The sequence below is a fragment of the Neolamprologus brichardi genome, chromosome 14 (genome assembly GCF_056152115.1).
Source record: "Neolamprologus brichardi isolate AB-2024 chromosome 14, ASM5615211v1, whole genome shotgun sequence".
In the NCBI taxonomy this organism is placed as follows: Eukaryota; Metazoa; Chordata; class Actinopteri; order Cichliformes; family Cichlidae; genus Neolamprologus; species Neolamprologus brichardi.
In genome coordinates this window covers 8,398,785-8,414,897 of record NC_142117.1, presented here as the reverse complement: position 1 = coordinate 8,414,897, position 16,113 = coordinate 8,398,785, and the positions used below count along the sequence as shown (strand labels likewise).

The window sequence follows — 16,113 nt, the reverse complement described above, 5'->3', positions numbered from 1 at the left end:
GTAAGAGCTAGCTACGTGTTTTGTAAGCTGCTGTGCTCTTCACAAATAAAGCTGGAAGCAGCTCAAACTATTAGAACCAGCACTGAGGCCTGTTACATTTATACAGTGTTAGAGCAACGGCTGCAGCCTACAGCCTTTAAACTAGCGATTAAAATGCTGACAGTAAACTCGTCAGTCCAGATGTTACCACATTACTTTGTGATACTTGTGAGTTAAAACAACTGAGACAGGCTGATTAAAATAACAGCTTTCAGTTCTCTCATTCAGCATATAAAGACTGGAGATCACACTACTGATTTCAGCTCATTTAATATGTGAGTGCACAGATTCATTCTCAACTGGACATAAACGATGATCAAAGGTTGTATATATGATGAAGTCATCAAACCCCAGCCTGTAACACAGTGCGCTGAATCTTAGCTTTGAATGTCCAGTATATTCTAATCAGTGCAATCTAAGCATTCACTGAACCTACAGTATCTACACCTGTGTGGTAAATGTGTGGTAAAGCTACAGATAATGAAATTTAATTATTAATACAATATACGTCATGAGAAACGAAAGCTGAAATTGATTCAGTTTAGTACTTTTCTCTGTATGCTCTGTGATCATAAAGGCCTTAAATTCTGTGATATATACTGTAAATGATTTTCACAGAGGTCTTAAAGTATTTAAATCACTGCTGATAGTCTGGTTGTTTATATTTTCACATTTTTGTGTCTGTAGGGCTGTTTGATGACGATTTGGACTCCTCTGGGAGATGAGGACACACCCACACCTGTTCCATACTGCAGCCATTGATGGTGTTACAGCTCTGAGTCAGCTTTGGGCCATCAGACGCACACACTGGAAAACCAGCACCTGGACTTCATGCAGGAGAGACGGCCTCGGTGATTTAGGTTCATAAGCAAGTTCAAACATTTCTGGCCTATTATCACTTAGATTTCTTAATCTTAAAAGTGAATGCATTTAAAGCAGGAACTGCACACCTAGCCATCAGAAGTGTGGCAGCATGAGTACTGTAAAGTTTTGTAGGGTCCTTGTTAAAAATTCCACAAGCACCACACATTTGTCATATAAAGTTCCATTTTTTACAGTACAATGTTGAAATTATAAACTATATATTCTAGTTGTCCACTTGTCAGTAATTTTTGAGTAAATGGATGTCATTGATAAATCAGTGGTGATTCACCTGCAAATGTTTTTAACAAACTTTGTTTTTTGTAGAATTCCTCAGCAGCTGTGGAGAGATGCATTTGAATATCTTCTGGTTCCACTTCTCCTTACCTGGAAGCTGAGCATTGCTCATTTCTGACAAGGACATACACCTCAGTGCTTATCATGGGTGTTACATCCTTCGTGCAGCAATTCCAGAGAAAACAAGAGAGCAACGACCACTCATTAAGACCAGCCAGAAATCTGTCCCTTTCTGGCAGCTGTGGAAACTTCCAATAAGAAAATTTGCATTCTTAGAACAATGCTGGATCATGTGTGATGTGTCATCATATCAGGATATTACATTTTGACCTAATTCTGCTCAATCTGTTTTGATCGTTGATCCAGTATTTCAGCTTTGTGTTGTGCTGCAAGTTTAAAACCCATTGTCCTCATGAGCACAGCATCTAACAACTCTCCTTGAAAAAGTCGATTGACTTTAACTGGACACAATGGTTTCCAGTGGGAGATATTTTCATCACTTATCCGTGACACTGGAGAAGTCACCTGAGTAAGTGATAAAACAATTTTCCATGGAAAATCCAGAGGGACTAAACTTTGTTGTTTCTTTGGGCTCTATTTCAGCTCTAGCAGCATCTCTCAGAAGAAAACTGTTTTTCCAATAATCAGATGAAAAAATTGAACCAGGTGGTATTCTCTGGAGTTTAAGACCAAGACTGAACTCAAACAGTGAATTGACATTCGACTGGAATTCATAAGATGATTAGAAATACTGCTGAAGCTGAATGATTCATTCATATATGATTTTTTTTTTTCTCCAATTCACCAGGTCTGTATAGTTCAGTATGACTGTGGTACATGATACAAAAGAATAAATACAGAAGAATAAAAACTTTGTGAATAACTTTACTCTTCTTAAAAATAACTAATAAAACAAGTAAAAGTACAAATGTGTACAAGTTAGAGACTTCCTCACTAAGATTTTAATTGTGTGTTAAAGAGAAAGAGATTAGGAGGTAAAATAGACGATGCAGAGTCCATCATCACTGAGGCCGTCTCTCCTGCATGAAGTCCAGGTGCTGGTTTTCCAGTGTGTGCGTCTGATGGCCCAAAACTGACTCAGAGCCGTAACACCATCAATGGCTGCAGTATGGAACAGGTGTGGGTGTGTCCTCATCTCCCAGAGGAGTCCAAATTGTCATCAAACAGCCCTACAGACACAAAAATGTGAAAATATAAACAACCAGACTATCAGCAGTGATTTAAGTACTTTAAGACCTCTGTGAAAATCATTTACAGTATATATCACAGAATTTAAGGCCTTTATGATCACAGAGCATACAGAGAAAAGTACTAAACTGAATCAATTTCAGCTTTCGTTTCTCATGACGTATATTGTATTAATAATTAAATTTCATTATCTGTAGCTTTACCACACATTTACCACACAGGTGTAGATACTGTAGGTTCAGTGAATGCTTAGATTGCACTGATTAGAATATACTGGACATTCAAAGCTAAGATTCAGCGCACTGTGTTGGAGGCTGGGGTTTGATGACTTCATCATATATACAACCTTTGATCATCGTTTATGTCCAGTTGAGAATGAATCTGTGCACTCACATATTAAATGAGCTGAAATCAGTAGTGTGATCTCCAGTCTTTATATGCTGAATGAGAGAACTGAAAGCTGTTATTTTAATCAGCCTGTCTCAGTTGTTTTAACTCACAAGTATCACAAAGTAATGTGGTAACATCTGGACTGACGAGTTTACTGTCAGCATTTTAATCGCTAGTTTAAAGGCTGTAGGCTGCAGCCGTTGCTCTAACACTGTATAAATGTAACAGGCCTCAGTGCTGGTTCTAATAGTTTGAGCTGCTTCCAGCTTTATTTGTGAAGAGCACAGCAGCTTACAAAACACGTAGCTAGCTCTTACAGCTGTGACGTAAAACTAAGCTAAGCTAAGCTAAACTAAGCTAAGATGACCTTAAAATAACGGGGCTACGTGCGGTGATGCTAGCGTTAGCCACGTTAGCACGTTACCTTCACAGGTGGTCAGACTTTGTAAACAGGCACTCAGCCAGAGGTTGGGCTCTCCGTTTCGCTGCAGGGTCCCTTCATTCTTCACATATCCTTGTCGAACCGAGTGTAAATCCCGAGGTCGAACGGCCTTTGTACAAGCACACAGGCTTCTTAGCAGGGCGAAGCTATGAGCTAGAAACATCCAGGCTGGCAGACAGCCTGTGTCTGACCAACCAATCACAGAGCTCCTTACATCCCACGGTGTGGCTCATTTGAATAGCAGCAGGATTTTTAAAATGAAGTTGTTAATCCAACTGCTAATCCAAATGCTAATCCACATGTTAATCCCTGAGCGAACAGGAAAGGGAAATGGATTTTGAAATGCAGTTTATTAAAGTGCAATTTGAAAAAGGTTTTTGAAATGCAGTTTATTAAAGTGCAATTCGAAAAAGGTTTTTGAAATGCAGTTTATTAAAGTGCAATTCAAAAAAGGTTTTTGAAATGAAGTTTATTAAAGTGCAATTCGAAAATGTTTTTTGAAATGCAGTTTATTAAAGTGCAATTCGAAAAAGGTTTTTGAAATGCAGTTTATTAAAGTGCAATTCAAAAAAGGTTTTTGAAATGAAGTTTATTAAAGTGCAATTCGAAAAAGGTTTTCGAAATGCAGTTTATTAAAGTGCAATTCAAAAAAGGTTTTTGAAATGAAGTTTATTAAAGTGCAATTCGAAAAAGGTTTTTGAAATGAAGTTTATTAAAGTGCAATTCGAAAATGTTTTTTGAAATGAAGACTTAAAAAGCATTTTAAAAATCAGTTTATTAAATTGGAATTCAAAAATGAATTTACAAATGCAGATTTTATTCTACAATTCATTAATTAAGCACAGGATTTTTTATTTCGATGCGCGTGGCTCTTGTGGTCCTCCATATTATCCATGTGTCATGTTCAAAGACACAAAAACCATCAGGTAAAATTAAGACAGTTTTGCTAGATTTTAAAAAACAACAAAACAAAACCTTTTTTCACTCCCACAACATACTGAAGTTTGATGATTAACCATTCACAATACATTTTAAAACACCATGTACACCTGAACTGCTGGGTTCTATTTCTGAACATCTTTCTGCCAGCTAACAATTGTATATACCATTAACAACCAACAATACCAGTGCTAAGTAACCAAAACGTCTCCCATGAAAATGACCGAATGCCATGTAGGGATGAAATCTTTAAACTATTTCAATTTCAACTGCTGTTTATTTAGGTTTAAGCAGCAAAGACCAAACATAACCTCAGTCTGAGCAGGCCAAGGAGTCAAGCTCAGGTCACATCCCAGCACATCATTGACTTTAATGGCTGCCCTGGTTCCTCAGCTTCCCTTGCATATATCCCAGTGGCAATGCATACAGACAAAAACATCTTCCTCCACTATTGACCTATCTAACAAGATCAATTGGATTAGATTAAAGCATGCTGTTTGTACATTCTGCCTGTACTCTGCATCCCACATAGCAAGGAAGTCTGGCCCGGATCTGGTATCAAGCTGGCACTGCTGTCTGACTTCTGGCAGACGTATGTCATCCAGATATGGGCCAGGCCTGGCATAGATGGCACTGTCTATGTGATGGCATGCCATATCTGGCTTGATTGTGGTTTGGTGTATGTGTCCCAGGCTCATAGAAAACAGGTCTTCCCTGGATCCGGCATCAAGCTGGCACTTCTGACTGACTGGTGTCATGGCAGGGTGCATGTCAACCAGATGTGTGCCAGGTATGGCAATGATGGCACTATTCATGTTCCTATTTTCCTATTTGAGTTAGAAGGCCCAAATGCCATGTTGCCACACTATACTGCAATGGTAGCCAATGTTTCAAATGCATCTTAGACAGGTTTGTGAGTGTGCACTTTATCCACAACCTAGTGAAGGTTTACTCATGCTCAGCCAGTGGGTGGCTGTAGCTCAGGAGGCAGAGTAGGTCACCTACTGATCGGAAGGTTAGTGGTTTGATCCCTGACTCCTCCAGTCTGCATGTCAAGAGTCTGAATGTGTAAGAATGTAGTTAGGAAGCACTCAGTTTAAAGAAAATGTGTGATTGACTGAACATGGAATGTTACTTCCTTTTATGCTGTTTGTGACTCAGTTACTGTCATGTCTATTGCTGTTGATGCCAGCTCTGTCCTATGCTCAGGCTTGTTGGTCTTCTCCATCCCTACAGCGTCCCATGTATGCATGTGAAATCAAAAGCAAGTCCCAGAACAGAGACGTACAGCAAGTGACAGCATTTCGACATCACAAAGGTAACGGATAAAATTATTTTTTTATGAAACCTAGAAGGTAAACAGGGCTTGATCGGATCTGACAGGAGAGTTATGAGTTGGAAACAAGCTGAAAATAAAACCAACACATCTGCTAAAAACTGCAGTTGCTCTAATGGCCACTTGAGGCCCCACGTAACAACTGTAGGGTGGATGATTTGTAAGTCATCCATGTAGATACAAGTAAGTCAAGTTATGTGACTGTCATGTGTTGTAGCAAATGCAGCAGATTGCTTTCTGCTCAGCTTCATCTCAACTAATCCAAATCAAGGAACTGGATGTCTTCAGTTTGTCTGGGCTGTTTTAAAATACTCCTCTATAGTACAGCCCAACAAACCAAACCAAATTTCCCACATCCACATCACTTACCTGTCATTGAGTAAAGTGTATTTGAATGCTGGATTCTGTTTTTTGGCCAAAAAAGGAGGACAAAAACCTTCACATGCTGTTTTTGCACGAGTCTTAAACTATACTTTTTATTTTTATTTTTATTTTTTATCAAATAAAAGTATAATCTTGTGGTAATTCAGGGTAATTAGGGCAGTCAACAACTGAGGGAAGCATTTAGTTTATAAGGTCTTTTTTTTAATAGCTACATGAGCAAATGTTCAATTTTAGAGTTACTTTGATGTATTTTTTAATGTGTTTTGAAAAGCGTAGCTAGTGAATGATTCAGCCGGAGGATATTAGAGAGACTTGAATGCTTCAAATAAATTAACACAAAAGCACAACTTTGCATAATGTGCAAATGCAGAGAGATGTGCTTCCACATGCACACACAGGTGCACACGTACGCTTTCTCATTCACTAACACAGATCTGACCTATGAGTCATTCTGGCTCTCCTTCCAGACACCCTCTCTCTCTGCCTCCCTCCCTCCCTAACCTGCTGGATGTCACAGATGGATGCAGCAGACAGCCGCAGTCTTAATGCTGTTTCCTGTCTCTCTCTGGGCACTTAGCAACCGCTCGGCTAAGGGCGAGTTTAACCAGCAATTAAAGGAGAAATTCGTCATCGCTCACCATTACAGAGAAGGATCGGGACTGGATAAACCAAAACAAAAGCATGAACAAGACCACTGAGTGAGAAACTGGGCTAATCATATGATCAGCTTTGAATAATGTGTGAACTGATGTTTCATTAGAATTAAAATCATTCTGCGGTCCGAGTGACATGGGGCTTTATGGGAATTTGAAACTGACCAGTGTGTTCCCTGAACTGTTATCCTGTGGTTAGGTTATTGCTGACTGCAAGTCTCTGAGCCCAACGCAAATATATCAGCTTAGTGTGGTCCTAAATTAAAGCATGAAATCTCATGGCTAGCAAAGCTCACTCAGTCTGCAGATTTAAACAAAACTCTTTCTCATACAGTCAGTTCTCAACAAAAGCTTTTCCTTCTCCTTCTCTAACAGTAACTATCCATGTCACAGCTACAAATCAGGTGCAGTCAGGTCAGTCCCTGAGTGCTGAAGCCCGGCATTCATAAAAGTCGCCAACATGCTGCTGACTCAATGATTGCAGATTTTCAGTCCTCCTCTGGCAAAAACATCAGCACAGAAAATCTAAGGAGATTGGAAAGAAAAGCGTCTGGACTTCTTTAAGTTTCTTGAAGATGTTTCACCTCTCATCCGAGAAGTTTCTTCAGCTCTAAGAGCAAATGGTGGAGAGTCCCAGTTTTTCAAGGTCACAAAGGTCATTCTTTCAAGGATGCCAATGTTCACATTTTGGACAGAGAAGACAGATGGATTGAAAGAGGAGTGAAAGAAGCCATCTGTCATGGTCCTGAATCTGATGACTCAGTGTTTTGTGTTTATTAATATTGTCTTATGTTCTTGTTCATCTTGGTTATGCATTCTGTTAAGCTTTGCTAGTTGTTAGGTTTAGTTTCTGTACCCCCTCTGTTCCAGTTCAGTCAGGTCTCTGTGTAAAGCCCATGTCTCTGAGTCTGTGTCTCTGCATGTGTGTTGAGTTTCCTGTTTTACTTTGAAGGTCTTTGTCTTATGTCAGTGTATTCAGTTTTGCGTGCTCCCACATCTTATCTGTGTAATCAGTGTCAGCTGTTTCTCCCAGCTGTTTCCTCTTGGTCCTGTTCACCTCTTGTATTTAGTGTCTGCGTCTTCCTGTGTGGGGCTAGGTTTCACAATGGGTTCACCCAAAACCTTGGCTAATTGAGACCCACACCTTGGCTTGTGTGATTAGGTAGAGGATCAATAGGGGGATACTCCCATAGGGCTTAAAAATCTGGGACTCTCCACCATTTCCTCTTAGAACTGAAGAAGCTTTTTGGGTGAGAGGTGAAACGTCTGCAAGAAACTTAAAGAAGTCCAGACACTTTTCTTTCCAAGTTCCTAAGACTACGACAACCTGGATGATTGAGGACCTTCACAGACATCAGCATAGAAACGGTGCACCGGAAGCTTTATGGCATGGGTTACCATGGTGAAGCAGTTCCTGTAGGTGTGACGTGTAGTAGGTTGAGTTCTTTTGTCTATATAGTATATTTGACATAAGTGCGTTACAAGCAATTATATAATAGTAATTACATTAATGAGTTACACTGTACATTACCTCACCTATCAAGAATTGGGCAGATGGGTCATGCCACAGCCTTGATTCAGTGGATCAACAAAAGTATGCACATTTTAAAGTTGAAATTCTTTAACAAATAATGATAAAATACACACAATCAATATTATGCCTACATATCAGGAATCATGCTTTTGCCCGTTGGTATTTTCTTCATGCATTTTGAAATTGCTATGTCTATATTTAAATTTTTCATGCGCTTGGCTGTCTTGTTATACCTGTGAGAGTTAAGATCGAAGAAATTGGTTTAATTACCAAACAGGACTTGACTGAAAACATTTGCATCTCCTTGCTGCTCTCAAGCCTGTTAAACATGATTTTATAAGATGCAACACGTGTGTAACAAAACATGCATGCATGAAAAGGGCAGACTTAATTCTTTAAGTCAACTGAGTCATACTGTGGCGTCTCAACACCTTCTAATTATTAATGTGGATAGTTACTGAGGGGTTTAAGTGTCATCCCCATGCAGCCGTTATGCCCATATGACAGCAGAGAACAGCTTTTCAGACACTGAGCGCTAAACAGGAAATGTTACACTGTATGTGAATGTAATATGTTATGACAGTCTGCTGGTCTTAGCCAGGTCTGGAGGAAAGACTGCAACAAACAGCAAAAACATGTGGTGTGATGTGTTGAGACAGCTGGCTATGGTGCTAACACGCAGCCTTGCTACCAACTTTCCAAAGTGGTCACTTGTGGTATTGCAGTTTTAAAAAATCCTGTATTTTCCCGTAATTTAAATTTCAGCGATGAAATTGCTGCTTCATAACAAATGTAGGACGTGTGAAGTTTGTAACTCGCTCACTAGAATTTTCTCAACAAATTAAAATTAGCATTGTGGTTGCCTCAATCAACGCAGACAGTTACAGCTGATCAACTTCACCTGGTCCAATTCAAACTGGGCCTTTGGTCTGTATTTGTTGGATTTGTCTCTTTAAAAGCATTTTTTCATTAAAACAGTTTTGATGAGTGCAATGCAAATATTTCTTTAGTTTGTAATGTAGCACTAATGAGTGTCCCATCTGTCTCCAGAAAAATAAAGACAATGATGGTCATATAGCTAAACTGGAGCTGTCATAAACCCAGCATTTTGCCCAAGGGGTGGACTCAAATGCAGACACCCCACACACTGGAAAACCATTTACAACAGTCTTTATTTAACCATGAAAATCACAGGGGAGAGGGGATCTGGGGTAGGAATGGCTGTGGGGACGAGATGGCGTCTAGTACTGGAGAGTGGGTCCTGGAAACCGGGTCATGGAGGGGAGAGCCGTGAAAAATAAACTGAGGAATGAGGGAGGGTCTGCAAGAGCTAACAAAAGATAACAGAGGAGAGTTTGCTAGTGAGTTTGTTCGTGGAAGTATCCAGACACAGTTCAGCAGCCAGAGAATCCAGGTTGCAGGGGCAGGTAACCAGGCAGGGAAGGCAGCCAGATATTTCCAGAGCAGAAGAATGAAAGTTCACTCAGGTGAGTCCAATTTGCGGAAGCGACACCCTCGCCGGAAGGCACATAACAAACTGGCAGGTTGCTCTGGTGCTCTGGGTTAAGAAGCCCTCTTGCTGATTGCACGTAGACAAAGCCCAGGTGAGATGCAGGAAGCTTCACCCCAAAGGCATGGACAGCAGACCGGCAGCCACAGGTGGAATAGAATAGAATTTGTAGGTAGCTTAGTGGGGAGCTTATAATACTATAAAAACCAGCGTTCCTTGCTCAAATATTGACAGTGTTATTAAATCAGTACATCAAATCTTTATTTATTCTCTCCAGACCTTCCTTATAGGTTCCTTGGTAAAACAACAACACATCAATCAGTGGGAACACTTCAAGGCTGCTCTTTACACAGCCCAAGTATTTTAATGGTCCTGCAGTGCACAGGTAAAGGCTACAGGCAGCACTTAAAAAAATTTATTAGACTACCACTCAGTGTAAGGTTTGTGCCATACATGTTCAAAATCGTTTTTTAGGTTTCTGTACAAGTATGCAAGTATGTACAAGCTCTTTAATCAAAAATATATTTTTAATGGAGAAATATAATTACAGTAAGAATAAGTATTGTAAAAGTAGAAAAAAAACACTGAACCACAGTATTATTTTGTATTTACTTTCATATCTCAACAGAAAAAATAGTTTTAGTGGTTTAATGCTTGATTGATTTCTGACTTCTGCTTTCAGTTCAGTGAATTCAGTCATTTAGTTTTAATCAAGTTTTTTGACAGATTAAAACAAATGTTATGGCAGGTGGTCTAAGTATTTATTAGCACTGTAGGTGCAAAACACACAAGATCCGAGCAGAGCAAAAAGAAAAAAAGAAAAAACAGCTGATACAAGCCAATACAGTTTATCCCATCTATGACTGTGGTATGCTAAGTCATTTGTACAGCAGACAGAAGAGACCTGTGAAAAGAAAACGCTCATAATAAAATATTCAGTAGATCTGTGCTGTGGGAGCTTCGGGATCGAGAGAATCAATAAGAGGAAGCAAACGACACAGCATCTGAGACATATTTTTAAGAAGAGATGAAAAGGGGAGGTTGTAAACGCTGCGGGTTAAGAAGTGCAACAAGCCCTGAGGAGAGCTGAAACCCCAGTGTTCAGCTGAAATAGAAGCACAATTCAGCTTATGACTGCAGCCTTTTCTTCTGCTGTCATGCCCACTCACTGTTAGTTTTACGGTTTTGTGAGTTTTTTGCATCACCTCATGTGCGCCCCTCGCGTGTCCCTCCGTGTGTTATGGTGTCTTCCGGTCTTATGCTACTCTCTTTGCGCTGCTTCTTTTGATTTTTTTTCTTCTTCCTGCCCTCATTTGTTTCCCTTGTCTTCAGTCACTTTAGTGTATTTATTGCAGCTTCATTGCCTCGTGCACTCTTAGAAAAAGATTGTATGTTTTCCCTTATTTATTTATTTTCACCTTGTGTTTTTGCTGCCACCTTTTGTCATTGTGTTTTCATGATGTTTCTTTTCTTTTCCTTTTCTGTCTTTTTTTTTTTTTTTAATTAAAGTTCTCCGTTTGCTTTTTTTTTGTTTGTTTTTTTAAAGTCTGTGTCCTGTGTTTGAGTATTTGTTTTGACCATATTTAACATCTACGACCTTGGCCAGTTTTTACACGGTTGAAGCAGCCAGTGTTGCTGCCATGCCAGTGTGTTTTATTTTAAACGGGTCTACAAGTCAAAATAACTCCTCTTACATTGTAGTTTCTTTACTTGTACCCATGGCACTGACTCCCCAAGGATTACAAATATACTTTACTTTATAGTAGCATTACTGTATTTATGATTGTCATGAGTCTAACACAAAGAGTCGTGTAGCTTCATGTGTTTCTGTATGGGATTTATGTTAGTTGGTTTAGAAGTGGTGCTTCCTGTGTTGTTTTTCCCATAATAACCCAGCTTTAAGTTGTAACCATGGTAAGCACAGCTTTCATCATTCACCTGAGAGTTATCCTGCTGCACTTGAGCACGACATCATCAGGGGCTGTCTGGTCAGTTGGCATGAATGGCATATTGATACCATTTGTAGCTGTCAATAACAAGTGGGATGAAAAATTCAGAATAATTAATTCAAATATGAGGACAAACAAAATGGTTCTATATTTGGATCTGATTAATTGATAAGAAGAGTTTCTTTTTTTCTTTCAGAATGTCCCCAGACTCAGTGAAACACAGGATTAAAGACTAAAATCTATGTGGGCAGTTATTCTGGAGACTCTCTTCCAGTTAATGTGTTGTAAGCAATAACTTTAAATTTAATGGTTAAAACTTCACAGATGGAATCATCAATCAAATCTGACAATAACTAACTTAATACATTTCTTGACTTATCAAAAGCAAATACCTTAAAATCCTCACAAGTTATCCTCCTGCAAATCATCTGCAAAGCTGCATCCTTTATAGGAAAAAATAAAGATAGCAAGCATTACGTCACCAACAGGTTATGAAGCCTTGAGCTGTGAGCTTTGAAACCGAACATCACAAGCTTACGCCACCACATCCAGGTTTATCCTACTTTCTGGACCCAGTCATCATTCACAAAATACACTTGAGGTGTATTTTCAGGCTTCAGGCTTGAAACTAGTGAATGAGCTCATAAACTCTTTGGCAAAGTGTTTACTGAGGTCGCACACGCAGGAACTGAAGAGTTATTTTCTAATAGGCTTCTAAAATGCTCGACTTCTTTTAGGAACCAGAAGAGTCGCCCCCTGCTGACTACTGTGAAGAATGCAGATTAAAAACCCTTAATAATGGGTTTTACTTTTCAGACCTGAAAGCTAGCTCCATCTCCTCAAACTATGGACTCATCCAAATGTCATGCTAGTTCATATTACGCAAGTGGTTAGCTAGGTTTATAATGAGCAGCAAACCGAAATCATGGCACAGGGTGTAATAAAAAGGTCGGTCCACTGTGTCCATTTCACACTTCGCCTCTCAAATGTCTGAAATGTGCACATTTCACACATTTAGAAGTTGGGTAGAAGTTGGGTTCATTACTTTCCACTCCACATGGTCTGCCGGCCCAGACCTTGACAATACATCTTTTGCTCACTACCAACTTCTTGGCTTTAAATGTTTAATCTCCCCCTGCTGATAATGTAACGTTTGCATGCGTGTTATTTTTGCGCTTTAGCTCTCTAAAGCAGGATTCTGTCAGTGCCAGCCTGTGTTAGCCTAATATGGTTTTTCATGTGCTTCTGGATGAATGCCCATCTTTATTTGCATGTGTGCCTACATTCAGTGATGTTTTTGTGATACCTGCCTGTCCAACCGGTATCTGCTGCGACCCTGGAGCAGAGGGTGCACTCCCTGCAAGCAGACTATGAAGCCAGGGAGCTCAGACAAGAGCTTTAACTTTATCCCTACAGATACAGTCAGGAGTCAAAGCTCAGCCTCTCTGCTCTTCCTCCCTCTTTTGCTTCTCTATAAATTTTCCATAGTAATGCATTACAATTTATTTGAGAAACCTCACATTTAGCCCCCTGCTCCTTTACAAGTATCCCCACTGTTTTTGGATGTGTCACAGCACAAAGATTGTCTCACAGATATACCAGCAGGGCAAAAGAGGAGGGATGGGCAGGTTTATTTTTGTCTTTCAAGAGGATATAAACAATAAATATTCCCCTGCACATCCACAACACAATATCTGCTCTGTGGCTTTAAGATGAAGGGATGAGGCAGAAGCCTCATTCAAAAGCAGCAGCATCAAAGCCCCGTGAAAAGGCAGCATGACTCTGCACTGTATTTCAGAAGCAACGAGTGGATAGTCCGAGGGTTTTTTTTTCTTTGTCCTCAGTGAAAGCTCAGTGAACCTAAAAGTTTAACTTTGCAGCAATAATTTGAGAATAATGCTTCAAGATGCACCAGACTAATCCAGTGCATCCAGTCCATAATACCCTCAGACAACTACTCCTAATCTGTTTTTTTGGGGGTTTTTTTAATAAATTTCATCGTCTCTCTGTCTGTGTCTCAGCAGTTGCCTTGGGCAGGAAAAGCAGGAGAAGAAAGAGATATGCTTAATACAAAAGAGAAAAGATCATGCACCAATGTACTATTACTGTGGTAAAGCGGTGCTGCTGTGTGATGTGTTGTGACAAGACTGATTAAAAGTGGCCAAGAATAGACACAAGTGAGGGGGTGGAGAAGGAATGAGAGGATTGTCTTATAGAAACCACGAGAAGTTTAATTCACATTAAGTCATCTCAGCGTGCAGTACGACGAAACAATAACAACTGGAAACAGGCGCAATAATAAATCATAAATAAATAACATGTTACAGCAACGTAACATATTAACAAACAATTGCAAATAATTGCAAATAATAGGAACTTATTAAAGCTAAAATCAAATGCTCAGGTGTGTCACCATAAACCCACTCAGCTAGTCACAGCCTCTCTCAAGCAAGCGAATTCAAAGAATACTACCAAATTTAGCATGTTAGCTCCTGTTACCTGGAGCAACTGCAGCAAAATAAAGATCGCTGCTCCAGCTAAAATACACAGAAAATAGTAAAAATATTTTATTCTGTTTATTTGTCTATTTAAGTTAAGTCTAAAATGTTCCTTTTTTTTGTTGCTGCATGAACTCTGATATGGCTTATGATGCTGAAAAGTTTTGGAGTTCCTGTAACCTGCATTCTTTTTTATCACCACTAGGGGGCATCTCCACTGGTTACAACAACAAGTCAAGTTAAGAGACTACCAAGAAAAAGCCTCGTGTTCCATTATCTTGGAGAGTATATGGGTACAACCAGTTGTTTCAGGTCTTACTGAAAAAAACATGATGCTCATTTTGTAAATTGTTGTCACCATCAGAGCCAAACTGACAAGTCACCCGACGGCATCCTCACATGTCACGTTTACTTCCATAACCTCTACGTGGCAGTGGAGGGAAACGATCAACCTCACTAACGAAAGGGTGATGTCATAGTTGGTACAGCCATCGTTTTATACAGTCTATGGAGATTTAAAAAAAAACAGTTTTGGTCTAATTTAACAGTTCCTAAATGTGACAGGGTAAAATTTATACTTAAAGTTATGCATAATGAAGGGAAGGCTGTTCAGTTTGGTTCAGCAAAAACATTTTATATTTCTCTGTCGGTTTTATGTTTGCCATCAAGGGCAATTTAAGGTGCATGTTTGTGTGGAAGCCACTAATGTCATGGTGATTAATGCGATTCGAACACACATGAAATTCTGTTAATTAAAGATATCCATGTGAAATAACATCTTAGAATGAGGGAGTTTTGTTTTGCTGACTTCTTGAAATACGATAAACCAACTGGCTGAAATGCAATACAGAAATGTAAGCTAATAATAATTAATGAATGTGGGATGTGAAATTTCACTGATGAAGCCTCAATTGGTGTTAATATCTGTGTAAACTTTTTAGTTGTGCCTCAGAACATCTCTTCTGCATCTTGTATCATTTACTTCCTTTTTTAAGTCTGTATATGTGTCAGTCATGTGATCCTGCCAATTAGATTTAGATTTTCATGAATGGCCAAAGTGCTTTGATTGTTTCTGATGTACTGTCTGCACAAAGCGTCAGTAAACAAGTGAGTCATGGGTCTATAGATGCATAAAGCACTTTTTTCTCCTACCGGCAGCCGGGCTCTCCTTTTCACAGAAATGGATTTGAGGACCGTTACGTAAATGCTGCTTTTAGGTGAAGCACTTCAAAATTAGCACCTCGGGGTCTTTTAATGGTTGTTCCACAAAAAAAAGATCATTTCATAAAATGTCAGGGTTTGGGTTTTCATCCTTTGATCCCTTTTTAGCAGCTCACATTCAATCTCCTGTAACCCTCCCAGGCAGATGTGCAGGCTGTAAACGTTCTGTTTCAGGAACCCAATGACTTCATTGTTTCCATCATTTCAGAGAAAGGTGACAAACGTGGTGAGGGACATTTTGTATGTCTGCCCCGGTGTGTTGTAAAATGCCTTGGAGAGACTCTGAACACAGTCTGGTGCCACATCATGCATTTCAATAAAGACCAAAAAACTGATGCGTCTCACCTATTCACACACAGAGACACACATAATCGACCGGAGAGAGGGGAGGCTGACGTCAAAGTCCCATTCACAACCACTCCCTCTGCCTCACTCGCTCGCTCTCTCTACATTGTGCCTGCCAAGCTTCTGACAACCTGAGTTACGGAGCTGAATTATCGGCTGCTGGCCTCAGTAGTAATGAATGGAGAGCAGCCGGTCAGTCGCCAGGAGACAAACGCGCAGAAAGGAAAGGCACAAAAGAAGAGAGGTGCCCTAAAACATTATAAGGCACACGCACAAACACCCCAGCTACTATATTAAACACATTTTCTCAGTCATTTGGTTTACATGAGCAGCGGGAGCCTGTAAATGCAACATTTTTGCCACATTTAGAGCAGTTTAGGTTCATTTCTAGAAGTGGTTTAAGTCCTGTTGTACTGTTTGAAGGGGGTGGGCTCAGCTTACAAAAGGTGATGTAACTTACATATGTACACCAATCAGGATTTAGCAACATTTAAGAAGACAGAGGT

At 39.7% G+C, this 16,113-nt stretch overlaps 1 long non-coding RNA gene across 1 annotated transcript; it reads right to left on the bottom strand.

Moving 5' to 3' along the window:
* Positions 1-2,066: 2,066 nt before the first annotated feature.
* On the bottom strand, positions 2,067-3,405 carry LOC148098796 (uncharacterized). Its single transcript, XR_015720031.1, has 2 exons — positions 3,221-3,405; positions 2,067-2,387 (listed from the first exon to the last, which is right to left on the bottom strand). It is a non-coding gene; the product is annotated as an uncharacterized LOC148098796 (long non-coding RNA).
* Positions 3,406-16,113: the final 12,708 nt, after the last annotated feature.